This window comes from Cupressus sempervirens, unplaced genomic scaffold (genome assembly GCF_028749045.1).
Source record: "Cupressus sempervirens isolate cs-2001-9-10 unplaced genomic scaffold, ASM2874904v1 CseChr00c100005_01, whole genome shotgun sequence".
Lineage (NCBI taxonomy): Eukaryota > Viridiplantae > Streptophyta > Pinopsida > Cupressales > Cupressaceae > Cupressus > Cupressus sempervirens.
The window spans coordinates 2106681-2114836 of record NW_028322203.1 but is presented as its reverse complement, the minus strand read 5'-3'; the positions used below and the strand labels follow the sequence as shown (position 1 = coordinate 2114836).

At 33.4% G+C, this 8156-nt stretch overlaps 1 pseudogene; it reads right to left on the bottom strand.

Moving 5' to 3' along the window:
* Window positions 1–2751: 2751 nt before the first annotated feature.
* Window positions 2752–3411, bottom strand: LOC149527923 (secreted RxLR effector protein 161 pseudogene; annotated as a pseudogene).
* Between the last annotated feature and the right edge of the window lie 4745 nt (window positions 3412–8156).

The window sequence follows — 8156 nt, the reverse complement described above, 5'->3', positions numbered from 1 at the left end:
ATTGTTGTATTTTTTCTATTGTGTGGTTATTTGTTGGGGGCTAGGACATCTCCTATAGGTATTCCCCTTCCTTGCTCTATGTCAGATGGTATTAGAGTATGGTTTTTCTTGAGCACATAAATAGATCATTGAAGTTGAGGTAGTTTGCATCAGGACCTTGGGTTGAGAGAAGTTGATTTCAAAAGATCTTGATCTAGTGGTGATTTTATTAAGGATTGATTGCTTCAGGAGTCCTAGTTAGTGATTCTTGGTGTGGGGTGGAATCATTAAAAAATAGGAAACTATATCATTTCTTATTCCAAATAGTTATTAAAAATTATAATCTTAAACTTCATCCATTTGTACAGATTTCATTAGTTTACATCATTTTCAAATTCAAAATAATAATACCAGTTTTATGTCATTGAAAGTGAATAGTTATACTTTTGTTAGTATTTTTCTTTACAAAAGGGTGACATAGCTTTGTGCTTTTACCCTATAGAGAAACTTGGGGTTGTTTCTGAGGATATTCTTAACCTTGTTAATGTTGGGATGGAGACTTATTTTCATGATTATTTGGATAGATCTAACATGGAAATTGTAGAGTGCTTGGTCATGGATAATCAAATTGTTGTGGGTGATGAGTTATATGTTGCAGAGCATCTTGTTGTAAGAAATGAGATTGTTGTTGTTAGGAATTTGGCATTTTTTGTTGATGATGTTGATGTGGATTTGGTTTTGGATATACATGTTTTTTTTGTGGATGTGGAGTTGGATTCTCTTGTTGTTGATATGGATTGTAGTAATAAGTTGTAGACTTTGTTTGTGGGTTACATTGTTGTTCAGTTTATTCCTGTGAGCAAATATGTTGGTTGGTTGTTTGAAGATTTATATAGGAGGAATTAGTTGATGGACTTATTGATTTTCTTGGATTTATGGATTAGCAAGGCTTGGGTGAAGATAAAGTAGAATCTTGGTGTTCATGAAGGAACAAAGTGTGGGACACACTTTTCTTTGTACCCTAAGAATCTAATGTAGGGGCATCTAATGTTCTTGAAGATCTTGGTTTTTGGTGGAAGACTAGAAGTGCTTGGCCATCTCTATGGTGTTTCTTTGTTGAAGGATTGAGTGAATGGGCTTGATGGATAAGCTTGACATACTCAGTCATTACTTGGTGTAGTGTTGGCTGAGGTGCTCAGTCACTGAAGGTACTTGGTTATTGTGGTGCTCAGTCATTGAATGTAATTGGTCCTTGTGGTGTTAGGTCATTGAAGGAGCTTGGCATATACTATTGCTCGGCTTGTACTATGTTTCTCAAAAATTCTTGTGGGATCTTGCTAATGCTTTTGGTTTTATTGATGCTCGGTAGTGTGGCTTGTGGAATGGAGTTCTTGCAGATTGGATAGAATGGCTTGGTATATTTAATGCATGTAGCATGTGATCATGATGTGGATTGATCTGGGAGTTTTTGTGGACCTATGTGTAGTCTTGGTTATCTATCCTATGGGCATTTAACGTAAGGGTATATTTAATTTGTAAACTTGCTAGGCTGACTTATGGCTTAGTTGGGTATAAGTAAGGGGTCTTGTGGAGTCTTAAGTCATTCATTACTTAATAGGAGTGAGTCATTATTGAGTGTGGGATCCAACATTGTGTGGATGGCTTTGGACAAGAGGGAGAGGGAGAGGCTATTAGTACACCCTAATCTCCCACAAAAAATACCTAAGACAAAGTAAAGGTAAACTTCCTTTTTCTAGATTCATGAAAACGTAGTGATTTTTTTCCAATTTTTGTTTTTGTTTTGACTACAACTTATCCAAATCATGAAGATCAAATGCTGAAATTTACAAAAAATCTATGATATTTTTTATCTTTTCAAAATTGGTCAACTATACATTTTTTAGGAGGATAGTCACGTCCTAGGCTATTCTTTGCCTATTTCATATGGAGAGATTACAGAAGAACTTTTAGAGATGACTATTATGGACTTGGGAATTGTATTGTGACCACATAAGCTCATGTGAATAAAGAGGGAAGGAGGTGGCTTTGATGGAAAGAGACGAAGGAGAAAAAAAAATACAAGGACAAAAATAATAGAGTTGAAGACAAGTTTTCAATTCATATATTGCATATAATCAATAGATACAAAGTTATCTTCACAAAATAGAGCTACTACCCAACACATCAAATACAAAAAAATAGTCTTCTATTTCATTTGAATATTTGTTGTTTCTAAAGAAATACATATTTCTTTCTAAATTCTCAAACTGTTCTGCTCTGCAACAAAAACCCCTATTTTTAAACTTTCTTCATTACATAGTCTCCACTCCCAATACATACTAGAAAAAATTAGCAAACATAACATTACAAAGAGAAATATATTAAACATAAACTATAAATGTTTGAAGTCCATCATAGAAGTCTCCAAAAAACATAATAATCATATAGTAAGTACAAAAACTTGTCTTAGACAAAATGATGGGACAAAAAATGACGAGAATGAGGAAAGGAGTCCACAGAGAGTAGTTGGGGTAGTTGGGATTAAATTTAATACTCCCCCTTAATCACAACTATCATCTATGATTCCTAATCAATCTCTTTGATGCATAAAACTTTCCTTTCCCAATAGTTTAGTAAAGATGTTAGCATATTGGTCCTCTGATCTACAATGCTCCAAAACAGTTTCACCATTCCTGATGAGCTCCCTAATGAAATGATACCTCGTGTCAATGTGTTTACTTCTTTTGTGAAAAACTAGATTCTTTGATAATGCTATGATGAATTGTTATCACAATATATCTTTGTTCCATCTTCTTGTTCTTGTTTCAACTCTTTCAACACTCTTCTCATCCAAATCACTTGACATGTTGCACTTGTGGCTGCTACATACTCTGCTTTAGCTGATGAAAAAGTGACAATTGGTTGTTTCTTTAAAGCCCATGATAGTACACCTGATCCAAAATGAAAAGCATAACGTGAAGTACTTTTCTTATCATCAATGCATCCTGCATAATCACTGTTAGTATATCCTACAAGCTTGAAATTGTTTGATCTTGAATAAAATATTCCATAAATTCTTGTTCCACTAATATATTTCAAAATTCTTTTGCCTGCTTGCCAATGAGAAACTTTTGGAGAACTTATGAATCTTGAAATGAGACTAACTCTGTACATTATATCCAACCTTGTGGCTGTTAGATACATGAGACTCGCAACAAGTTTCTTATATAAAGATGGATTTATATTAGATCCTTTTTCATGTTGGCTTAGCTTCATACCCGTGACAATTGGTGTTGGTGTTGATTTGCATTTCAACATATTAAACCTCTTCAAAATATCATTAGCATACTTTGCTTGAGAAATGAATATACCATTTTCATTTTGTTTCACTTCAATGCCAATAAAGTACTTCAGTAAATCCAAATCAGTCATCTCAAATTCTTGATTTATAGTTGATTTAAACATATCAATTGATAAATCACTCGTAATAATCAAGTAATCAACATATAAACAAACAATTAAGATCTCACCTTTCTCATTCAACTTGGTATATAAGGTAGGCTCACTATTGCACCTATTGAAACCATTTATAAAAGATGAGAATCAATTGTTCTATACCATGCTCTTGGGGTTGTTTGAGTTCGTAGAGTACCTTCTTGAGTCTATACACCTTGTTTTCATGACCCATAATCTCATACCCAAACAGCTAATCCACATAAACCTCTTCTTCCAAGAAGCCATTGACAAATGTTGATTTTACATCCATTTGATAAACTACCCACTTGTTTTGAGTTGCTATGGCTAATATAGTCTGCATAGTGTCTAAATGAGCTACTAGTGCAAATCTCTCATTGTAGTCTACATCGGCTATTGTGAATAACCTTTTGCTACAAGCCTTGCTTTGTGTTTTTCAACATTACCATTTGCATTCAACTTTGTCTTGTAAACCCACTTTACTCCAATCACATATTTTCCTTGTGGAAGACTCACTAGTTTCCATGTTTGGTTTTTTTTCTATGGCATCAATTTCTTCATCCATTGCTTGAATCCATTTTTCTTATTTAATTGCTTCTTCATAGTGAATTGGATCAGCGACATGTGAATATAAAGCAAAAAGAGAAGTCTGATCTACACTACTTTCAGCATTATCTTGCTCATAAATGTTTCTCAAACTTCTGATTTTTTGTCTCCTTAAGCTTGCTAGTGTGGGATTTGACATGTCACCTGAATTTATAGATTGTGGACTTGATGGATCAACAATAAGAGTCCCAATTGAGGATGTTGTTTGTTGCACATTTGATGGTGTATTTGCTTGTGAGTGTGGGGTTGTCCTAATGCTTGATGATGGTGTCCTTTGACCCAATTGTTGACCTTGAATGGGTGTAGGTGGAATCACATTTGAAGTACATGCTGATGCCAAAGCTTCATCTTCCTCTTGTGGTATGCTGGTTGCTATATTAATTGTCTTATCCAAGGTTCCATCCCATGCTTCATCTTCTACAAATTGCACATCTCTGCTGATTATAATTTTTTTGCTGATTGGATTGTATAGCTTATATGCCTTTGATTCATCACTATAACCAATAAATACACTTTTCTCCTTTGTCATCCAATTTTCTTCTCAACTAATCCAGCACATGTGCATATGCCACACATGCAAATACTCTCATATGAGAAACACTATGTTTTCTTCCACTCCATGGTTCTTTAGGAATCATATTTTTCACACTTTTGGTTGGACATCTATTCATTATATATGCTACACATGATATTGCTTCAACCCAATACTCATTTGACAAATGTTTTGCTTTTATTATGCTTCTAGCCATTTCCATTATTGTTTTATTTTTCCTTTCATCTATTCCATTTTTTTGAGGGGTATATCTAGTAGTGAATTTCTTGTGAATTACATGATCCTTGCAAAAATTTATAAATTCATTTGAGATGTATTCACCACCTCTACTCGTTCTCAAAGCTTTGATGTAATGACCACTTTGCTTTTCAAAAAGAGCCTTAAATGGATGGAAATAAAAAACTATTTCATCCTTATGTTTTAGAAAGTAGACCCATGTTTTCTTCGAATAATCATTAATGAATGTCAAGAAGTAGTTACTTCCACCAATGGAGGGTGTTTGCATTGGTCCACACAAATGTGAATGGATGATATCCAAAGGTTTCTTGGCTCTCATTGACATACTCGTTGGGAATGATTCTCCGTGTTTCTTTCTTAAAATGCAACCTTCACACACCCTTGTTAGTTTATCTATGAGGGGCAATCCTTTGATCATGCTTTTCTTGTGAAGCAAGTTTAGTGCTGGAAAGTTTAAATGCCCAAACCTTAGATGGCAAAGCCAATTTTCATCTTTTATTTCAGCTTGAAATATTATTAGTGTGACTGCTACAACTTTCTCATCTACATCTTGTGTGATCATTGTAGGTTGTACTTGAGCATTTTTGACATTCAAATCAAGCTTAATGTTTAAGGGAAACATTTTATTGTTTGTCATTTGGACTTTGACAATGAGCTGATTGCTTGGAAATTTGTCTAAGATTGTGCACACTTCATTTTTAAAAGATACTCTATAACCTTTTTGAACAAGCTGGCCAATGCTCATTACACTATGTTTTAAACCAAGAACAAAATAAACATCAGAAATATGTTTCTTCTCCCCCTTCTTGGTTAGAATGTTGACATTCTATTTTTCTTTGACTTCTACTTTGTTGTCATTGCCCAAGGTTACATAAGATTTTATACTTTCATCCAAACTAGAAAACATTTCTAAATTTCCTATTATGTGATTGTTGCACCCTAAATCTAAAAACCATACATCGGATTGGCCTTCTTGTGCCACATTACAAGCTAAGAACATGCTATCTTGAGTTTGATTTTCTTTGGTAAAGTTTGCACTTTGTTGTCTAGAATCATATTGCTTCTTTCTACATTCATTTAAATAATGCCCAAATTTCTTACAATAATGACATTGGATTGAGGATTTGTCATACCTTTGCACCCTTGAGGCTAATTTTGCAATGCATTTTGGGCTGAGTTATGGTTGATACCTCTTCCACTTGAGCTTGATGGGTTGCTTCTCCCACCTCTATTTGAGTTTCTTCCTCTTCATCTGAAATTTGTTCTTCCCTTGCCTCTACCATGATTGATTGAAACTTGTGTCTTGAAAGCATGCTCCAAACTTGTATGTATTCTTCTATTTAGTCTATGTTCATGAGAAATGAGTGAGGCATGTATCTCATCAACTGATATTTGTGAGAGATCTTTTGACTCTTCTATGGCTACTACAATACTGTCAAATCTTGGAGGCAAACTAATCTAAATGATGACAATGCAAAGCAATGCAAGAAAAGAAACCTAATCTATGAAAGGAAATAACAATGCAATATTAATCTATGAAAACAAATATGAATCTAAGATAATATGCAAATGCAAGGATGAAACCTCATGATGGAAGCCATGGATGCAAGAGAGAATAAGACAAGAAGATAGAAGTTCTTCACAAAAAGCTTTAGTATTCAAACTCCTTCTTCAAAAATCGCTCTTCAAACCTGCAACATAACAATAGCATAATAATGGATGTTCAAACCTGTGGCATAACATTAGAATAATAATGGATGTCAAAAATGAGGAAAGGGCTCTCCCTTATAAAGAAAAATGTGGAGGTGGGAAGCTTCTCACAACCAATATGGGATAATAGAGTTTGATCCATGCGAGACAAAATTCCACCAATGAGAAAAGAGGAGAAGAATTAAATGAGGGAAGGAAAAATGAATTTATTTAATTTTTATTTATGTCATTTCCTTTTTCACGTGGGATTTATTTAATTAAAAGGGAGAAAATTCTTTTAATTAAATAGGAAATATTTAATCAAATTAAAAGAGGGGTTTTTCTCGTAATTAATTAAATGTGGATGAATTTAATTAAAAGAGAGGTTCTCTTTTAATTAAATGGGGACTTCTTTTATTTAATTAAAAGGGAGACTTTCTTTTAATTAAATAAGACTTAGGATAAAATGATCAACTTTAGAAAAATAAATAATTGAATTTGATCAAGGAAATTGATTTAATAAAATATTGCAAACCATTGATTCAGAAAATTGATAAATTGATAAATTGAATAATGGGGGCCCATAGTCTACACGACCATTTTAGGGTGCATACAACTTCAATGTGCTTCTATTCTAGTTCAACCTTACTATTTTCATCCATGATAGAAGAGCTTGCCGAGCAATTGCATTTAGATGTAGAACAACTAGATTCCTCAACTATGATCTTTAATACCATAATTGATATACAATATGGAGGAATTATTTAATGTTAGTACTACTTATTCTAGTTAATTTTTTGAACCAGTGTAAAAAATGTATGCTTTGCTAATTAAAAAAAAAACTCTTTTTCTTTGAGAAACAATACATATGATGTTCAAAAATTGAAGTTATCAAACTTTAAAAAATAAAAACATGTAAAGGTATAACAAAAACAATAGCTGGCTACCCCAAAATGAGTAGTAGAAAGAAGGCAATGGAGAACACACTTGTACAAAATATGCTGCATTTGAAAGGAACTTTGTTTATTAAAGTTCAAAGTAATACATTAGCATTAATAGCTTTAATCAATCTTTATTCATACTATGTTCCCTTTGTCAACCTAGAATTTCTCCTTTACACATGATTATATCAAACTATCAGGATTCAAACCACTTGCATTCCTAGCAAGTGTCTCAATACTTTTAAAAGCCATATTATTTATAAGGAAAGTGGTAATATATATTATAACTTACATTTGCTACTATTGTTTATTGCTTAGATACTGAAACATAGACATGGGAACTGGATTGCAACATCAGACACTATGATTTGGAGGTTTCTGTTACTACTTATCTCCTATCCCATCTGACAGTCTCTCACTAGTTAAAGTTAGTTTGTTCCAACCTGGCAATAATAACACCAAGTGGAAGAGTTACAGTAGCTTTGGATTCTTCCCCATTCCACTTCATGTCATTTTGAGGAATGAATCAAAAGGAAACAACATTTATTACATGCCCAACTCCCACTATAAACCCCACTATTCCACTCTATAATATCTTTGATGATGAAAAGGTAATTTAGCCAGATATCAGGTTGGAGGATTTGTCACACTGAGCAATTAGTAAGAACTCATATGGT